This window comes from Crinia signifera, chromosome 8 (genome assembly GCF_055691185.1).
Source record: "Crinia signifera chromosome 8, ASM5569118v1, whole genome shotgun sequence".
Classification (NCBI taxonomy): domain Eukaryota; kingdom Metazoa; phylum Chordata; class Amphibia; order Anura; family Myobatrachidae; genus Crinia; species Crinia signifera.
In genome coordinates, this window is record NC_139224.1 from 70,101,061 (window position 1) to 70,116,530 (window position 15,470).

General features: G+C 39.2%; 31 non-coding genes and 2 pseudogenes across 31 annotated transcripts; all 33 read right to left on the reverse strand.

Moving 5' to 3' along the window:
* Positions 1-187: 187 nt before the first annotated feature.
* Positions 188-306, reverse strand: LOC146032827 (5S ribosomal RNA). The gene has a single exon (XR_014458243.1). It is a non-coding gene; the product is annotated as a 5S ribosomal RNA (ribosomal RNA).
* Positions 307-651: 345 nt separating this feature from the next.
* On the reverse strand, positions 652-770 carry LOC146031221 (5S ribosomal RNA). Its single transcript, XR_014456691.1, has one exon. It is a non-coding gene; the product is annotated as a 5S ribosomal RNA (ribosomal RNA).
* Positions 771-1,115: 345 nt separating this feature from the next.
* Positions 1,116-1,234, reverse strand: LOC146029054 (5S ribosomal RNA; annotated as a pseudogene).
* Positions 1,235-1,579: 345 nt separating this feature from the next.
* Positions 1,580-1,698, reverse strand: LOC146031613 (5S ribosomal RNA). Its single transcript, XR_014457075.1, has one exon. It is a non-coding gene; the product is annotated as a 5S ribosomal RNA (ribosomal RNA).
* Positions 1,699-2,043: 345 nt separating this feature from the next.
* LOC146031559 (5S ribosomal RNA) lies at positions 2,044-2,162 on the reverse strand. The gene has a single exon (XR_014457023.1). It is a non-coding gene; the product is annotated as a 5S ribosomal RNA (ribosomal RNA).
* Positions 2,163-2,507: 345 nt separating this feature from the next.
* LOC146028874 (5S ribosomal RNA) lies at positions 2,508-2,626 on the reverse strand (annotated as a pseudogene).
* Positions 2,627-2,971: 345 nt separating this feature from the next.
* LOC146034116 (5S ribosomal RNA) lies at positions 2,972-3,090 on the reverse strand. Its single transcript, XR_014459522.1, has one exon. It is a non-coding gene; the product is annotated as a 5S ribosomal RNA (ribosomal RNA).
* A 345-nt stretch (positions 3,091-3,435) lies between these two features.
* LOC146030309 (5S ribosomal RNA) lies at positions 3,436-3,554 on the reverse strand. The gene has a single exon (XR_014455808.1). It is a non-coding gene; the product is annotated as a 5S ribosomal RNA (ribosomal RNA).
* A 390-nt stretch (positions 3,555-3,944) lies between these two features.
* On the reverse strand, positions 3,945-4,063 carry LOC146031383 (5S ribosomal RNA). Its single transcript, XR_014456850.1, has one exon. It is a non-coding gene; the product is annotated as a 5S ribosomal RNA (ribosomal RNA).
* Positions 4,064-4,408: 345 nt separating this feature from the next.
* On the reverse strand, positions 4,409-4,527 carry LOC146030492 (5S ribosomal RNA). Its single transcript, XR_014455985.1, has one exon. It is a non-coding gene; the product is annotated as a 5S ribosomal RNA (ribosomal RNA).
* Positions 4,528-4,872: 345 nt separating this feature from the next.
* LOC146029411 (5S ribosomal RNA) lies at positions 4,873-4,991 on the reverse strand. The gene has a single exon (XR_014455346.1). It is a non-coding gene; the product is annotated as a 5S ribosomal RNA (ribosomal RNA).
* A 345-nt stretch (positions 4,992-5,336) lies between these two features.
* LOC146031529 (5S ribosomal RNA) lies at positions 5,337-5,455 on the reverse strand. The gene has a single exon (XR_014456994.1). It is a non-coding gene; the product is annotated as a 5S ribosomal RNA (ribosomal RNA).
* Positions 5,456-5,800: 345 nt separating this feature from the next.
* LOC146033437 (5S ribosomal RNA) lies at positions 5,801-5,919 on the reverse strand. Its single transcript, XR_014458847.1, has one exon. It is a non-coding gene; the product is annotated as a 5S ribosomal RNA (ribosomal RNA).
* A 345-nt stretch (positions 5,920-6,264) lies between these two features.
* Positions 6,265-6,383, reverse strand: LOC146032113 (5S ribosomal RNA). Its single transcript, XR_014457556.1, has one exon. It is a non-coding gene; the product is annotated as a 5S ribosomal RNA (ribosomal RNA).
* A 346-nt stretch (positions 6,384-6,729) lies between these two features.
* On the reverse strand, positions 6,730-6,848 carry LOC146031567 (5S ribosomal RNA). The gene has a single exon (XR_014457032.1). It is a non-coding gene; the product is annotated as a 5S ribosomal RNA (ribosomal RNA).
* Positions 6,849-7,193: 345 nt separating this feature from the next.
* LOC146032030 (5S ribosomal RNA) lies at positions 7,194-7,312 on the reverse strand. Its single transcript, XR_014457479.1, has one exon. It is a non-coding gene; the product is annotated as a 5S ribosomal RNA (ribosomal RNA).
* A 345-nt stretch (positions 7,313-7,657) lies between these two features.
* LOC146031250 (5S ribosomal RNA) lies at positions 7,658-7,776 on the reverse strand. The gene has a single exon (XR_014456721.1). It is a non-coding gene; the product is annotated as a 5S ribosomal RNA (ribosomal RNA).
* Positions 7,777-8,122: 346 nt separating this feature from the next.
* On the reverse strand, positions 8,123-8,241 carry LOC146031838 (5S ribosomal RNA). The gene has a single exon (XR_014457291.1). It is a non-coding gene; the product is annotated as a 5S ribosomal RNA (ribosomal RNA).
* A 350-nt stretch (positions 8,242-8,591) lies between these two features.
* Positions 8,592-8,710, reverse strand: LOC146032422 (5S ribosomal RNA). The gene has a single exon (XR_014457858.1). It is a non-coding gene; the product is annotated as a 5S ribosomal RNA (ribosomal RNA).
* Positions 8,711-9,042: 332 nt separating this feature from the next.
* On the reverse strand, positions 9,043-9,161 carry LOC146034022 (5S ribosomal RNA). The gene has a single exon (XR_014459429.1). It is a non-coding gene; the product is annotated as a 5S ribosomal RNA (ribosomal RNA).
* A 345-nt stretch (positions 9,162-9,506) lies between these two features.
* On the reverse strand, positions 9,507-9,625 carry LOC146032324 (5S ribosomal RNA). The gene has a single exon (XR_014457765.1). It is a non-coding gene; the product is annotated as a 5S ribosomal RNA (ribosomal RNA).
* Positions 9,626-9,970: 345 nt separating this feature from the next.
* LOC146030792 (5S ribosomal RNA) lies at positions 9,971-10,089 on the reverse strand. The gene has a single exon (XR_014456277.1). It is a non-coding gene; the product is annotated as a 5S ribosomal RNA (ribosomal RNA).
* Positions 10,090-10,434: 345 nt separating this feature from the next.
* On the reverse strand, positions 10,435-10,553 carry LOC146031946 (5S ribosomal RNA). Its single transcript, XR_014457397.1, has one exon. It is a non-coding gene; the product is annotated as a 5S ribosomal RNA (ribosomal RNA).
* A 332-nt stretch (positions 10,554-10,885) lies between these two features.
* Positions 10,886-11,004, reverse strand: LOC146031081 (5S ribosomal RNA). The gene has a single exon (XR_014456558.1). It is a non-coding gene; the product is annotated as a 5S ribosomal RNA (ribosomal RNA).
* Positions 11,005-11,349: 345 nt separating this feature from the next.
* LOC146034144 (5S ribosomal RNA) lies at positions 11,350-11,468 on the reverse strand. Its single transcript, XR_014459551.1, has one exon. It is a non-coding gene; the product is annotated as a 5S ribosomal RNA (ribosomal RNA).
* A 390-nt stretch (positions 11,469-11,858) lies between these two features.
* On the reverse strand, positions 11,859-11,977 carry LOC146029423 (5S ribosomal RNA). The gene has a single exon (XR_014455348.1). It is a non-coding gene; the product is annotated as a 5S ribosomal RNA (ribosomal RNA).
* A 345-nt stretch (positions 11,978-12,322) lies between these two features.
* On the reverse strand, positions 12,323-12,440 carry LOC146027588 (5S ribosomal RNA). Its single transcript, XR_014454982.1, has one exon. It is a non-coding gene; the product is annotated as a 5S ribosomal RNA (ribosomal RNA).
* Positions 12,441-12,785: 345 nt separating this feature from the next.
* Positions 12,786-12,904, reverse strand: LOC146034752 (5S ribosomal RNA). Its single transcript, XR_014460156.1, has one exon. It is a non-coding gene; the product is annotated as a 5S ribosomal RNA (ribosomal RNA).
* Positions 12,905-13,249: 345 nt separating this feature from the next.
* LOC146032349 (5S ribosomal RNA) lies at positions 13,250-13,368 on the reverse strand. Its single transcript, XR_014457789.1, has one exon. It is a non-coding gene; the product is annotated as a 5S ribosomal RNA (ribosomal RNA).
* Positions 13,369-13,713: 345 nt separating this feature from the next.
* On the reverse strand, positions 13,714-13,832 carry LOC146033916 (5S ribosomal RNA). The gene has a single exon (XR_014459324.1). It is a non-coding gene; the product is annotated as a 5S ribosomal RNA (ribosomal RNA).
* A 345-nt stretch (positions 13,833-14,177) lies between these two features.
* Positions 14,178-14,296, reverse strand: LOC146033607 (5S ribosomal RNA). Its single transcript, XR_014459015.1, has one exon. It is a non-coding gene; the product is annotated as a 5S ribosomal RNA (ribosomal RNA).
* A 344-nt stretch (positions 14,297-14,640) lies between these two features.
* Positions 14,641-14,759, reverse strand: LOC146031160 (5S ribosomal RNA). The gene has a single exon (XR_014456633.1). It is a non-coding gene; the product is annotated as a 5S ribosomal RNA (ribosomal RNA).
* Positions 14,760-15,104: 345 nt separating this feature from the next.
* On the reverse strand, positions 15,105-15,223 carry LOC146030736 (5S ribosomal RNA). Its single transcript, XR_014456226.1, has one exon. It is a non-coding gene; the product is annotated as a 5S ribosomal RNA (ribosomal RNA).
* Between the last annotated feature and the right edge of the window lie 247 nt (positions 15,224-15,470).

Consider the following 15,470-nt stretch of genomic DNA (forward strand, 5'->3'; position numbering starts at 1 on the left):
TAAAGAGGCTCAACACTGTTTAGCTGCCAAAAGCAGTTGGAATTGCGTCTAAACAGTGTGGTAAGTCTTTAGGTGATGGCTATTGTGTCTGTTTGACCTCTCCCAAATCTCTGTATTGGCAATAAAAAGAAAAAGTTTCCAATTTAAATAGCTAGAAAATAAAAACAATTTGCCAGTATTGGGAAAAAACCTACAGCACCTGGGGTTCCCATGTGGTCTCCCACTTAAGTACTAACCAGGCCCAACACTGCTTAGCTTCCAAGATCAGACGAGATTGGGCATATCCAATGTGGTATGGCTGTAGGTGAGATACAGGCACTTTTTTGCCCTCTTCTACTTCTATAACCAGGTAAGCTAATAAAAAAGTTTCCTAACTGTATTGGCTTACTGAAAAAAATCATGTGTTGGTAATGTAAATAGAACTACAGGACATGATATTAGCAGGTGGTCTCAAATTAAACTAATAAAGAGGCTCAACACTGTTTAGCTGCCAAAAGCAGTTGGAATTGGGCCTAAACAGTGTGGTAAGTCTTTAGGTGATGGCTATTGTGTCTGTTTGACCTCTCCTAAATCTCTGTATTGGCAATAAAAAGAAAAAGTTTCCAATTTAAATAGCTAGAGAATAAAAACAATTTGCCAGTAATGGGAAAAAACCTACAGCACCTGGTGTTCCCATGTGGTCTCCCACCCAAGTACTAACCAGGCCCAACACTGCTTAGCTTCCAAGATCAGATGAGATTGGGCGTATCCAATGTGGTATGGCTGTAGGTGAGATACATGCACTTTTTTGCCTTCTTCTACTTCTATAACCAGGTAAGCTAATAAAAAAGTTTCCTAACTGTATTGGCTTACTGAAAAAAATCTTGTGTTGGTAATGTAAAAAGACCTACAGGACATGATATTAGCAGGTGGTCTCAAATTAAACTACTAAAGAGGCTCAACACTGTTTAGCTGCCAAAAGCAGTTGGAATTGGGCCTAAACAGTGTGGTAAGTCTTTAGGTGATGGCTATTGTGTCTGTTTGACCTCTCCCAAATCTCTGTATTGGCAATAAAAAGAAAAAGTTTCCAATTTAAATAGCTAGAAAATAAAAACAATTTGCCAGTAATGGGAAAAAACCTACAGCACCTGGTGTTCCCATGTGGTCTCCCACCCAAGTACTAACAAAGCGCAACACTGCTTAGCTTCCAAGATCAGACGAGAATAGGCGTATCCAATGTGGTATGGCTGTAGGTGAGATTCAGGCACTTTTTTGCCCTCTTCTACTTCTATAACCAGGTAAGCTAATAAAAAAGTTTCCTAACTGTATTGGCTTACTGAAAAAAATCATGTGTTGGTAATGTAAATAGAACTACAGGACATGATATTAGCAGGTGGTCTCAAATTAAACTACTAAAGAGGCTCAACACTGTTTAGCTGCCAAAAGCAGTTGGAATTGGGCCTAAACAGTGTGGTAAGTCTTTAGGTGATGGCTATTGTGTCTGTTTGACCTCTCCTAAATCTCTGTATTGGCAATAAAAAGAAAAAGTTTCCAATTTAAATAGCTAGAGAATAAAAACAATTTGCCAGTAATGGGAAAAAACCTACAGCACCTGGTGTTCACATGTGGTCTCCCACCCAAGTACTAACCAGGCCCAACACTGCTTAGCTTCCAAGATCAGACGGGATTGGGCGTATCCAATGTGGTATGGCTGTAGTTGAGATGCAAGCACTTTTTTTCCCTCTTCTACTTCTATAACAAGTTAAGTTAATAAAAAAGTTTCCTAACTGTATTGGCTTACTGAAAAAAATCATGTGTTGGTAATGTAAAAAGACCTACAGGACATGATATTAGCAGGTGGTCTCAAATTAAACTACTAAAGAGGCTTAACACTGTTTAGCTGCCAAAAGCAGTTGGAATTGCGTCTAAACAGTGTGGTAAGTCTTTAGGTGATGGCTATTGTGTCTGTTTGACCTCTCCCAAATCTCTGTATTGGCAATAAAAAGAAAAAGTTTCCAATTTAAATAGCTAGAAAATAAAAACAATTTGCCAGTAATGGGAAAAAACCTACAGCACCTGGTGTTCCCATGTGGTCTCCCACCCAAGTACTAACCAGGCCCAACACTGCTTAGCTTCCAAGATCAGACGAGATTGGACGTATCCAATGTGGTATGGCTGTAGGTGAGATACAGGCACTTTTTTGCCCTCTTCTACTTCTATAACCAGGTAAGCTTATAAAAAAGTTTCCTAACTGTATTGGCTTACTGAAAAAAATCATGTGTTGGTAATGTAAATAGAACTACAGGACATGATATTAGCAGGTGATCTCAAATTAAACTACTAAAGAGGCTCAACACTGTTTAGCTGCCAAAACCAGTTGGAATTGGGCCTAAACAGTGTGGTAAGTCTTTAGATGATGGCTATTGTGTCTGTTTGACCTCTCCCAAATCTCTGTATTGGCAATAAAGAGAAAAAGTTTCCAATTTAAAAATCTAGAGAATAAAAACAATTTGCCAGTAATGGGAAAAAACATACAGCAACTGTTGTTCCCATGTGGTCTCCCACCCAATTACTAACCAAGCCCAACACTGCTTAGCTTCCAAGATCAGACGAGATTGGGCGTAACCAATGAGGTATGGCTGTAGGTGAGATACAGGCACTTTTTTGCCCTCTTCTACTTCTATAACCAGGTAAGCTAATAAAAAAGTTTCCTAACTGTATTGGCTTCCTGAAAAAAATCATGTGTTGGTAATGTAAAAAGATCTACAGGACATGATATTAGCAGGTGGTCTCAAATTAAACTACTAAAGAGGCTCAACACTGTTTAGCTGCCAAAAGCAGTTGGAATTGGGAGTAAACAGTGTGGTAAGTCTTTAGGTGATGGCTATTGTGTCTGTTTGACCTCTCCCAAATCTCTGTATTGGCAATAAAAAGAAAAAGTTTCCAATTTAAATAGCTAGAAAATAAAAACAATTTGCCAGTAATGGGAAAAAACCTACAGCACCTGGTGTTCCCATGTGGTCTCCCACCCAAGTACTAACCAGGCCCAATACTGCTTAGCTTCCAAGATCAGACGAGAATGGGCGTATCCAATGTGGTATGGCTGTAGGTGAGATTCAGGCACTTTTTTGCCCTCTTCTACTTCTATAACCAGGTAAGCTAATAAAAAAGTTTCCTAACTGTATTGGCTTACTAAAAAAAATCATGTGTTGGTAATGTAAAAAGATCTACAGGACATGATATTAGCAGGTGGTCTCAAATTAAACTACTAAAGAGGCTCAACACTGTTTAGCTGCCAAAAGCAGTTGGAATTGGGAGTAAACAGTGTGGTAAGTCTTTAGGTGATGGCTATTGTGTCTGTTTGACCTCTCCCAAATCTCTGTATTGGCAATAAAAAGAAAAAGTTTCCAATTTAAATAGCTAGAGAATAAAAACAATTTGCCAGTAATGGAAAAAAACCTACAGCACCTGGTGTTCCCATGTGGTCTCCCACCCAAGTACTAACCTGGCCCAACACTGCTTAGCTTCCAAGATCAGACGGGATTGGGCGTATCCAATGTGGTATGGCTGTAGGTGAGATGCAAGCACTTTTTTGCCCTCTTCTACTTCTATAACAAGTTAAGTTAATAAAAAAGTTTCCTAACTGTATTGGCTTACTGAAAAAAATCATGTGTTGGTAATGTAAAAAGACCTACAGGACATGATATTAGCAGGTGGTCTCAAATTAAACTACTAAAGAGGCTCAACACTGTTTAGCTGCCAAAAGCAGTTGGAATTGCGTCTAAACAGTGTGGTAAGTCTTTAGGTGATGGCTGTTTGACCTCTCCCAAATCTCTGTATTGGCAATAAAAAGAAAAAGGTGATGGCTGTTTGACCTCTCCCAAATCTCTGTATTGGCAATAAAAAGAAAAAGTTTCCAATTTAAATAGCTAGAAAATAAAAACAATTTGCCAGTAATGGGAAAAAACCTACAGCACCTGGTGTTCCCATGTGGTCTACCACCCAAGTACTAACCAGGCCCAACACTGCTTAGCTTCCAAGATCAGACGAGATTGGGCGTATCCAATGTGGTATGGCTGTAGGTGAGATACAGGCACTTTTTTGCCCTCTTCTACTTCTATAACCAGGTAAGCTAATAAAAAAGTTTCCTAACTGTATTGGCTTACTGAAAAAAATCATGTGTTGGTAATGTAAATAGAACTACAGGACATGATATTAGCAGGTGGTCTCAAATTAAACTACTAAAGAGGCTCAACACTGTTTAGCTGCCAAAAGCAGTTGGAATTGGGCCTAAACAGTGTGGTAAGTCTTTAGGTGATGGCTATTGTGTCTGTTTGACCTCTCCTAAATCTCTGTATTGGCAATAAAAAGAAAAAGTTTCCAATTTAAATAGCTAGAGAATAAAAGCAATTTGCCAGTAATGGGAAAAAACCTACAGCACCTGGTGTTCCCATGTGGTCTCCCACCCAAGTACTAACCAGGCCCAACACTGCTTAACTTCCAAGATCAGACGAGATTGGGCGTATCCAATGTGGTATGGCTGTAGGTGAGATACATGCACTTTTTTGCCCTCTTCTACTTCTATAACCTGGTAAGCTAATAAAAAAGTTTCCTAACTGTATTGGCTTACTGAAAAAAATCATGTGTTGGTAATGTAAAAAGACCTACAGGACATGATATTAGCAGGTGGTCTCAAATTAAACTACTAAAGAGGCTCAACACTGTTTAGCTGCCAAAAGCAGTTGGAATTGGGCCTAAACAGTGTGGTAAGTCTTTAGGTGATGGCTATTGTGTCTGTTTGACCTCTCCTAAATCTCTGTATTGGCAATAAAAAGAAAAAGTTTCCAATTTAAATAGCTAGAGAATAAAAGCAATTTGCCAGTAATGGGAAAAAACCTACAGCACCTGGTGTTCCCATGTGGTCTCCCACCCAAGTACTAACCAGGCCCAACACTGCTTAGCTTCCAAGATCAGACGAGATTGGGCGTATCCAATGTGGTATGGCTGTAGGTGAGATACATGCACTTTTTTGCCCTCTTCTACTTCTATAACCAGGTAAGCTAATAAAAAAGTTTCCTAACTGTATTGGATTACTGAAAAAAATCATGTGTTAGTAATGTAAAAAGACCTACAGGACATGATATTAGCAGGTGGTCTCAAATTAAACTACTAAAGAGGCTCAACACTGTTTAGCTGCCAAAAGCAGTTGGAATTGGGCCTAATCAGTGTGGTAAGTCTTTAGGTGATGGCTATTGTGTCTGTTTGACCTCTCCCAAATCTCTGTATTGGCAATAAAAAGAAAAAGTTTCCAATTTAAATAGCTAGAAAATAAAAACAATTTGCCAGTAATGGGAAAAAACCTACAGCACCTGGAGTTCCCATGTGGTCTCCCACCCAAGTACTAACCAGGCCCAACACTGCTTAGCTTCTAAGTTCTGACGAGATTTGGCGTATCCAATGTGGTATGGCTGTAGGTGAGATACAGGCACTTTTTTGCCCTCTTCTACTTCTATAACCTGGTAAGCTAATAAATAAGTTTCCTAACTGTATTGGCTTACTGAAAAAAATCATGTGTTGGTAATGTAAAAAGACCTACAGGACATGATATTAGCAAGTGGTCTCAAATTAAACTACTAAAGAGGCTCAACACTGTTTAGCTGCCAAAAGCAGTTGGAATTGGGCCGAAACAGTGTGGTAAGTCTTTAGGTGATGGCTATTGTGTCCGTTTGACCTCTCCCAAATCTCTGTATTGGCAATAAAAAGAAAACGTTTCCAATTTAAATAGCTAGAGAATAAAAACAATTTGCCAGTAATGGGAAAAAACCTACAGCACCTGATGTTCCCACGTGGTCTCCCACCCAAGTACCAAACAAGCCCTACACTGCTTAGCTTCCAAGATCGGACGAGATTGGGCGTATCCAATGTGGTATGGCTGTAGGTGAGATACAGGCACTTTTTTGCCCTCTTCTACTTCTATAACCAGGTAAGCTAATAAAAAAGTTTCATAACTGTATTGGCTTACTGAAAAAAATCATGTGTTGGTAATGTAAAAAGACCTACAGGACATAATATTAGCAGGTGGTCTCAAATTAAACTACTAAAGAGGCTCAACACTGTTTAGCTGCCAAAAGCAGTTGGAATTGGCCCGAAACATTGTGGTAAGTCTTTAGGTGATGGCTATTGTGTCTGTTTGACCTCTCCCAAATGTCTGTATTGGCAATAAAAAGAAAAAGTTTCCAATTTAAATAGCTAGAGAATAAAAAAAATTTGCCAGTAATGGGAAAAAACCTACAGCACCTGGTGTTCCCAAGTGGTCTCCCACCCAAGTACTAACCAGGCCCAACACTGCTTAGCTTCCAAGATCGGACATGATTGGGCGTATCCAATGTGGTATGGCTGTAGGTGAGATACATGCACTTTTTTGCCCTCTTCTACTTCTATAACAAGGTAAGTTAATAAAAAAGTTTCCTAACTGTATTGGCTTACTGAAAAAAATCATGTGTTGGTAATGTAAAAAGACCTACAGGACATGATATTAGCAGGTGGTCTCAAATTAAACTACTAAAGAGGCTCAACACTGTTTAGCTGCCAAAAGCAGTTGGAATTGGGCCTAAACAGTGTGGTAAGTCTTTAGGTGATGGCTATTGTGTCTGTTTGACCTCTCCCAAATCTCTGTATTGGCAATAAAAAGAAAAAGTTTCCAATTTAAATAGCTGGAAAATAAAAAACAATTTGCCAGTAATGGGAAAAAACCTACAGCACCTGGTGTTCCCATGTGGTCTCCCACCCAAGTACTTACCAGGACCAACACTGCTTAGCTTCCAAGATCAGACGAGATTGGGTGTATCCAATGTGGTATGGCTGTAGGTGAGATACAGGCACTTTTTTGCCCTCTTCTACTTCTATAACCAGGTAAGCTTATAAAAAAGTTTCCTAACTGTATTGGCTTACTGAAAAAAATCATGTGTTGGTAATGTAAATAGAACTACAGGACATGATATTAGCAGGTGGTCTCAAATTAAACTACTAAAGAGGCTCAACACTGTTTAGCTGCCAAAACCAGTTGGAATTGGGCCTAAACAGTGTGGTAAGTCTTTAGGTGATGGCTATTGTGTCTGTTTGACCTCTCCCAAATGTCTGTATTGGCAATAAAAAGATAAAGTTTCCAATTTAAATAGCTAGAGAATAAAAACAATTTGCCAGTAATGGAAAAAAACCTACAGCACCTGGTGTTCCCATGTGGTCTCCCACCCAAGTACTAACCAGGCCCAACACTGCTTAGCTTCCAATATCAGACGAGATTGGGCGTATCCAATGTGGTATGGCTGTAGGTGAGATACAGGCACTTTTTTGCCCTCTTCTACTTCTATAACCAGGTAAGCTAATAAAAAAGTTTCCTAACTGTATTGGCTTACTGAAAAAAATCATGTGTTGGTAATGTAAATAGAACTACAGGACATGATATTAGCAGGTGGTCTCAAATTAAACTACTAAAGAGGCTCAACACTGTTTAGCTGCCAAAAGCAGTTGGAATTGGGCCTAAACAGTGTGGTAAGTCTTTAGGTGATGGGTATTGTGTGTGTTTGACCTCTCCTAAATCTCTGTATTGGCAATAAAAAGAAAAAGTTTCCAATTTAAATAGCTAGAGAATAAAAACAAATTGCCAGTAATGGGAAGAAACCTACAGCACCTGTTGTTCCCATGTGGTCTCCCACCCAAGTACTAACCAGGCCCAACACTGCTTAGCTTCCAAGATCAGACGAGATTGGGCGTATCCAATGTGGTATGGCTGTAGGTGAGATACAGGCACTTTTTTGCCCTCTTCTACTTCTATAACCAGGTAAGCTAATAAAAAAGTTTCCTAACTGTATTGGCTTAATGAAAAAAATCATGTGTTGGTAATGTAAAAAGACCTACAGGACATGATATTAGCAGGTGGTCTCAAATTAAACTACTAAAGAGGCTCAACACTGTTTAGCTGCCAAAAGCAGTTGGAATTGGGCCTAAACAGTGTGGTAAGTCTTTAGGTGATGGCTATTGTGTCTGTTTGACCTCTCCCAAATCTCTGTATTGGCAATAAAAAGAAAAAAGTTTCCAATTTAAATAGCTAGAAAATAAAAACAATTTGCCAGTAATGGGAAAAAACCTACAGCACCTGGTGTTCCCATGTGGTCTCCCACCTAAGTACTAACCAGGCCCAACACTGCTTAGCTTCCAAGTTCTGACGAGATTTGGCGTATCCAATGTGGTATGGCTGTAGGTGAGATACAGGCACTTTTTTGCCCTCTTCTACTTCTATAACCAGGTAAGCTAATAAAAAAGTTTCCTCACTGAATTGGCTTACTGAAAAAAATCATGTGTTGGTAATGTAAAAAGACCTACAGGACATGATATTAGCAGGTCGTCTCAAATTAAACTACAGTACTAAAGAGGCTCAACACTGTTTAGCTGCCAAAAGCAGTTGGAATTGGGCCGAAACAGTGTGGTAAGTCTTTAGGTGATGGCTATTGTGTCTTTTTGACCTCTCCCAAATCTCTGTATTGGCAATAAAAAGAAAAAGTTTCCAATTTAAATAGATAGAGAATAAAAACAATTTGCAAGTAATGGGAAAAAACCTACAGCACCTGGTGTTCCCATGTGGTCTCCCACCCAAGTACTAACCAGGCCCAACACTGCTTAGCTTCCAAGATCAGACAAGATCGGGCGTATTCAATGTGGTATGGCTGTAGGTGAGATACAGGCACTTTTTTGCCCTCTTCTACTTCTATAACCAGGTAAGCTAATAAAAAAGTTTCCTAACTGAAAAAAATCATGTGTTGGTAATGTAAAAAGACCTACAGGACATGATATTAGCAGGTGGTCTCAAATTAAACTACTAAAGAGGCTCAACACTGTTTAGCTGCCAAAAGCAGTTGGAATTGGGCCAAAACAGTGTGGTAAGTCTTTAAGTGATGGCTATTGTGTCTGTTTGACCTCTCCCAAATCTCTGTATTGGCAATAAAAAGAAAAAGTTTCCAATTTAAAGAGCTAGAGAATAAAAACAATTTGCCAGTAATGGGAAAAAACCTACAGCACCTGGTGTTCCCATGTGGTCTCCCACCCAAGTACTAACCAGGCCCAACACTGCTTAGCTTCCAAGATCAGACGGGATTGGGCGTATCCAATGTGGTATGGCTGTAGGTGAGATACAAGCACTTTTTTGCCCTCTTCTACTTCTATAACCAGGTAAGCTTATAAAAAAGTTTCCTAACTGTATTGGCTTACTAAAAAAAATCATGTGTTGGTAATGTAAATAGAACTACAGGACATGATATTAGCAGGTGGTCTCAAATTAAACTACTAAAGAGGCTCAACAATGTTTAGCTGCCAAAACCAGTTGGAATTGGGCCTAAACAGTGTGGTAAGTCTTTAGGTGATGGCTATTGTGTCTGTTTGACCTCTCCCAAATCTCTGTATTGGCAATAAAAAGAAAAAGTTTCCAATTTAAATAGCTAGAAAATAAAAACAATTTGCCAGTAATGGAAAAAAACCTACAGCACCTGGAGTTCCCATGTGGTCTCCCACCCAAGTACTAACCAGGCCCAACACTGCTTAGCTTCCAAGATCAGACGAGATTGGGCATATCCAATGTGGAATGGCTGTAGGTGAGATACAGGCACTTTTTTGCCCTCTTCTACTTCTATAACCAGGTAAGCTAATAAAAAAGTTTCCTAACTGTATTGGCTTACTGAAAAAAATCATGTGTTGGTAATGTAAATAGAACTACAGGACATGATATTAGCAGGTGGTCTCAAATTAAACTAATAAAGAGGCTCAACACTGTTTAGCTGCCAAAAGCAGTTGGAATTGGGCCTAAACAGTGTGGTAAGTCTTTAGGTGATGGCTATTGTGTCTGTTTGACCTCTCCTAAATCTCTGTATTGGCAATAAAAATAAAAAGTTTCCAATTTAAATAGCTAGAGAATAAAAACAATTTGCCAGTAATGGGAATAAACCTACAGCACCTGGTGTTCCCATGTGGTCTCCCACCCAAGTACTAACCAGGCCCAACACTGCTTAGCTTCCAAGATCAGACGAGATTGGGCGTATCCAATGTGGTATGGCTGTAGATGAGATACGTGCACTTTTTTGCCTTCTTCTACTTCTATAACCAGGTAAGCTAATAAAAAAGTTTCCTAACTGTATTGGCTTACTGAAAAAAATCTTGTGTTGGTAATGTAAAAAGACCTACAGGACATGATATTAGCAGGTGGTCTCAAATTAAACTACTAAAGAGGCTCAACACTGTTTAGCTGCCAAAAGCAGTTGGAATTGGGCCGAAACAGTGTGGTAAGTCTTTAGGTGATGGCTATTGTGTCTGTTTGACCTCTCCCAAATCTCTGTATTGGCAATAAAAAGAAAAAGTTTCCAATTTAAATAGCTAGAGAATAAAAACAATTTGCAAGTAATGGGAAAAAACCAACAGCACCTGGTGTTCCCATGTGGTCACCCACCCAAGTACTAACCAGGCCCAACACTGCTTAGCTTCCAAGATCAGACGAGATTGGGCGAATCCAATGTGGTATGGCTGTAGGTGAGATACAGGCACTTTTTTACCCTCTTCTACTTCTATAACCAGGTAAGCTAATAAAAAAGTTTCCTAACTGAAAAAAATCATGTGTTGGTAATGTAAAAAGACCTACAGGACATGATATTAGCAGGTGGTCTCAAATTAAACTACTAAAGAGGCTCAACACTGTTTAGCGGCCAAAAGCAGTTGGAATTGGTCCAAAACAGTGTGGTAAGTCTTTAAGTGATGGCTATTGTGTCTGTTTGACCTCTCCCAAATCTCTGTATTGGCAATAAAAAGAAAAAGTTTCCAATTTAAAGAGCTAGAGAATAAAAACAATTTGCCAGTAATGGGAAAAAACCTACAGCACCTGGTGTTCCCATGTGGTCTCCCACCCAAGTACTAACCAAGCCCAACACTGCTTAGCTTCCAAGATCAGACGAGATTGGGCGTATCCAATGTGGTATGGCTGTAGGTGAGATGCAAGCACTTTTTTGCCCTCTTCTACTTCTATAACAAGGTAAGTTACTAAAAAAGTTTCCAAACTGTATTGGCTTACTGAAAAAAATCATGTGTTGGTAATGTAAAAAGACCTACAGGACATGATATTAGCAGGTGGTCTCAAATTAAACTACTAAAGAGGCTCAACACTGTTTAGCTGCCAAAAGCAGTTGGAATTGGGAGTAAACAGTGTGGTAAGTCTTTAGGTGATGGCTATTGTGTCTGTTTGACCTCTCCCAAATCTCTGTATTGGCAATAAAAAGAAAAAGATTCCAATTTAAATAGCTAGAGAATAAAAACAATTTGCCAGTAATGGAAAAAAACCTACAGCACCTGGTGTTCCCATGTGGTCTCCCACCCAAGTACTAACCAGGCCCAACACTGCTTAGCTTCCAAGATCAGACGGGATTGGGCGTATCCAATGTGGTATGGCTGTAGGTGAGATGGAAGCACTTTTTTGCCCTCTTCTACTTCTATAACAAGTTAAGTTAATAAAAAAGTTTCCTAACTGTATTGGCTTACTGAAAAAAATCATGTGTTGGTAATGTAAAAAGACCTACAGGACATGATATTAGCAGGTGGTCTCAAATTAAACTACTAAAGAGGCTCAACACTGTTTAGCTGCCAAAAGCAGTTGGAATTGCGTCTAAACAGTGTGGTAAGTCTTTAGGTGATGGCTGTTTGACCTCTCCCAAATCTCTGTATTGGCAATAAAAAGAAAAAGGTGATGGCTGTTTGACCTCTCCCAAATCTCTGTATTGGCAATAAAAAGAAAAAGTTTCCAATTTAAATAGCTAGAAAATAAAAACTATTTGCCAGTAATGGGAAAAAACCTACAGCACCTGGTGTTCCCATGTGGTCTCCCACCCAAGTACTAACCAGGCCCAACACTGCTTAGCTTCCAAGATCAGACGAGATTGGGCGTATCCAATGTGGTATGGCTGTAGGTGAGATACAGGCACTTTTTTGCCCTCTTCTACTTCTATAACCAGGTAAGCTAATAAAAAAGTTTCCTGACTGTATTGGCTTACTGAAAAAAATCATGTGTTGGTAATGTAAATAGAACTACAGGACATGATATTAGCAGGTGGTCTCAAATTAAACTACTAAAGAGGCTCAACACTGTTTAGCTGCCAAAAGCAGTTGGAATTGGGCCTAAACAGTGTGGTAAGTCTTTAGGTGATGGCTATTGTGTCTGTTTGACCTCTCCTAAATCTCTGTATTGGCAATAAAAAGAAAAAGTTTCCAATTTAAATAGCTAGAGAATAAAAACAATTTGCCAGTAATGGGAAAAAACCTACAGCACCTGGTGTTCCCATGTGTCTCCCACCCAAGTACTAACTAGGCCCAACACTGCTTAGCTTCCAAGATCAGACGAGATTGGGCGTATCCAATGTGGTATGGCTGTAGGTGAGATGCAAGCACTTTTTTGCCCTCTTCTACTTCTATAACAAGGTAAGTTACTAAAAAAGTTTCCTAACTGAATTGGCTTACTGAAAAAAATTATGTGTTGGTAATGTAAAAAGACCTACAGGACATCATATTAGCAGGTGGTCTCAAATTAAACTACTAAAGAGGCTCAACACTGTTTAGCTGCCAAAAGCAGTTGGAATTGGGAGTAAACAGTGTAATAAGTCTTTAGGTGATGGCTATTGTGTCTGTTTGACCTCTCCCAAATCTCTGTATTGGCAATAAAAAGAAAAAGTTTCCAATTTAAATAGCTAGAGAATAAAAACAATTTGCCAGTAATGGGAAAAAACCTACAGCACCTGATGTTCCCACGTGGTCTCCCACCCAAGTACTAAACAGGCACTACACTGCTTAGCTTCCAAGATCGGACGAGATTGGGCGTATCCAATGTGGTATGGCTGTAGTTGAGATGCAAGCACTTTTTTGCCCTCTTCTACTTCTATAACAAGTTAAGTTAATAAAAAAGTTTCCTAACTGTATTGGCTTACTGAAAAAAATCATGTGTTGGTAATGTAAAAAGACCTACAGGACATGATATTAGCAGGTGGTCTCAAATTAAACTACTAAAGAGGCTCAACACTGTTTAGCTGCCAAAAGCAGTTGGAATTGGGAGTAAACAGTGTAATAAGTCTTTAGGTGATGGCTATTGTGTCTGTTTGACCTCTCCCAAATCTCTGTATTGGAAATAAAAAGAAAAAGTTTCCAATTTAAATAGCTAGAGAATAAAAACAATTTGCCAGTAATGGGAAAAAACCTACAGCACCTGATGTTCCCACGTGGTCTCCCACCCAAGTACTAAACAGGCCCTACACTGCTTAGCTTCCAAGATCGGACGAGATTGGGCGTATCCAATGTGGTATGGCTGTAGTTGAGATGCAAGCACTTTTTTGCCCTCTTCTACTTCTATAACAAGTTAAGTTAATAAAAAAGTTTCCTAACTGTATTGGCTTACTGAAAAAAATCATGTGTTGGTAATGTAAAAAGACCTACAGGACATGATATTAGCAGGTGGTCTCAAATTAAACTACTAAAGAGGCTCAACACTGTTTAGCTGCCAAAAGCAGTTGGAATTGCATCTAAACAGTGTGGTAAGTCTTTAGGTGATGGCTATTGTGTCTGTTTGACCTCTCCCAAATCTCTGTATTGGCAATAAAAAGAAAAAGTTTCCAATTTAAATAGCTAGAGAATAAAAACAATTTGCCAGTAATGGGAAAAAACCTACAGCAACTGGTGTTCCCATGTGGTCTCCCACCCAAGTACTAACCAGGCCCAACACTGCTTAGCTTCCAAGATCGGACGTGATTGGGCATATCCAATGTGGTATGGCTGTAGGTGAGATACAGGCACTTTTTTGCCCTCTTCTACTTCTATAACAAGGTAAGTTAATAAAAAAGTTTCCTAACTGTATTGGCTTACTGAAAAAAATCATGTGTTGGTAATGTAAAAAGACCTACAGGACATGATATTAGCAGGTGGTCTCAAATTAAACTACTAAAGAGGCTCAACACTGTTTAGCTGCCAAAACCAGTTGGAATTGGGCCGAAACAGTGTGGTAAGTCTTTAGGTGATGGCTATTGTGTCTGTTTTACCTCTCCCAAATGTCTGTATTGGCAATAAAAAGATAAAGTTTCCAATTTAAATAGCTAGAGAATAAAAACAATTTGCCAGTAATGGAAAAAAACCTACAGCACCTGGTGTTCCCATGTGGTCTCCCACCCAAGTACTAACCAGGCCCAACACTGCTTAGCTTCCAAGATCAGACAGGATTGGGCATATCCAATGTGGTATGGCTGTATGTGAGATGCAAGCACTTTTTTGCCCTCTTCTACTTCTATAACAAGGTAAGCTAATAAAAAAGTTTCCTAACTGTATTGGCTTACTGAAAAAAATCATGTGTTGGTAATGTAAAAAGACCTACAGGACATAATATTAGCAGGTGGTCTCAAATTAAACTACTAAAGAGGCACAACACTGTTTAGCTGCCAAAAGCAGTTGGAATTGGGCCGAAACATTGTGGTAAGTCTTTAGGTGATGGCTATTGTGTCTGTTTGACCTCTCCCAATGTCTGTATTGGCAATAAAAAGAAAAAGTTTCCAATTTAAATAGCTAGAGAATAAAAACAATTTGCCAGTAATGGGAAAAAACCTACAGCACCTGGTGTTCCCATGTGGTCTCCCACCCAAGTACTAACCAGGCCCAACACTGCTTAGCTTCCAAGATCGGACGTGATTGGGCATATCCAATGTGGTATGGCTGTAGGTGAGATACAAGCACTTTTTTGCCCTCTTCTACTTCTATAACAAGGTAAGTTAATAAAAAAGTTTCCTAACTGTATTGGTTTACTGAAAAAAATCATGTGTTGGTAAGGTAAAAAGACCTACAGGACATAATATTAGCAGGTGGTCTCAAATTAAACTACTAAAGAGGCTCAACACTGTTTAGCTGCCAAAAGCAGTTGGAATTGGGCCGAAACATTGTGTTAAGTCTTTAGGTGATGGTTATTGTGTCTGTTTGACCTCTCCCAAATGTCTGTATTGGCAATAAAAAGAAAAAGTTTCCAATTTAAATAGCTAGAGAATAAAAACAATTTGCCAGTAATGGGAAAAAACCTACAGCACCTGGTGTTCCCATGTGGTCTCCCACCCAAGTACTAACCAGGCCCAACACTGCTTAGCTTCCAAGATCGGATGTGATTGGGCATATCCAATGTGGTATGGCTGTAGGTGAGATACAGGCACTTTTTTGCCCTCTTCTACTTCTATAACAAGGTAAGTTAATAAAAAAGTTTCCTAACTGTATTGGCTTACTGAAAAAAATCATGTGTTGGTAATGTAAAAAGACCTACAGGACATGATATTAGCAGGTGGTCTCAAATTAAACTACTAAAGAGGCTCAACACTGTTTAGCTGCCAAAAGCAGTTGGAATTGGGAGTAAACAGTGTGGTAAGTATTTAGGTGATGGCTATTGTGTC